Here is a 1,274-nt window from a genome sequence, read left to right as displayed (position 1 = left end):
TCGTGTCCGCAGAATGTCTGACTAAATTCAGTGTCACAGGAAGGCCCAGCTTAGTGTGATGCTCACTTGCATGTAGGGATGCCAGCCTCCAGGTGGGACCTGGGGATCTCCTGGAATTGCAGCTCATCTCCAGACTACAGAGATCGGCTCCCCTGGAGAAAATGGGATGCTTTGGATGGTGGACTTTATGGCATTGTACCCCACCAACTCCCTGTCCTCCCCAGGTTCCTCACCCAAATCTCCAGGAGTTTCCCAACCTGGTTCTCTGGCAACCCTGCCCCCCATCTCCTGTTGGAGGCTTGCATGCAGTCACCCCTCCCATTTTCCTTTTGTCAAATACAACCCTGGGGGGGAGCGTATGACCCAGACTAGAAGGCCAACATGGGGCAGGGGTTTCGTACACCCTTTACCCACCAGCCTTTTTCTTCTAAAAAATGACTCTTTCCTGCTGCTAGGGACGAGGCCCAAAGAAGAGTTCCCAGGGTCTTTTGCTGCAGCTCATCACTGTGTTTGATATCAACAGAGAGAGATTTCTTGGAACTGAGCATCCCAGTGCTTTCGCCCTTCGTTTTAGTGTGAAGAGTGCCTATATTGCACCCTAATGAAAGATTAGACATCCTTTTGCAGTGACTGGCTTGTGCTAGGCCCAGTGCTGAAGTCAGCTGAATATGCAAAGGAATTTTGGAAACGTCGCCCACAGAAAGGGCAGGTTACGTGTCTTCAGTGCCATTTTAAAACTATTGGTTTTTTACTGCAAGTGGCAAAACACTTTCAGGGGAAATAAATCTGACAGACAGCAGAGTGTGGAAGCAAAACAGGTAAGACCTGATTTTGTGTTACTTCCCCTAAACAGGTGTTGGTGAAAGATAACGAGTTTGAGAGTGTTGGAAATAAAGTAAAGGTTTAATATGAAGGGGTGTGTGCTCTGTGTTTTGGCATATCCTTCAGTGGAAAAGTCAGAAAGCTTTTCCTACATATCAGCTTCTATTGAGTAGCCTCATAGTGAATATTGTCAAACTGAGCAATGCTGCTAATCAACATTTCTAATCTGCCTCTTTCTCTAAGGAAACCCAGGACAGACACATACAGCTGTTCAGCACCCTCGTTTTATCCTTGCATCTCAACAATCCTGAGAAGGCAATTAGTCTGAAAAACAGTGATCTGCCTTAGCCATCCACAGAGTTTTATAGCTGAGTTGGGAGCTGAACTTGCTGTCCTTGATCTAAGTCTAGAGCAGTTCATTACTCCTGTATGGGAAACGTTCACAAAACTGT

Source organism: Gekko japonicus, unplaced genomic scaffold (assembly GCF_001447785.1).
Source record: "Gekko japonicus isolate JY-2015 unplaced genomic scaffold, Gekko_japonicus_V1.1 scaffold87, whole genome shotgun sequence".
In the NCBI taxonomy this organism is placed as follows: Eukaryota; Metazoa; Chordata; class Lepidosauria; order Squamata; family Gekkonidae; genus Gekko; species Gekko japonicus.
Note: the sequence above shows the minus strand (reverse complement) of the source record.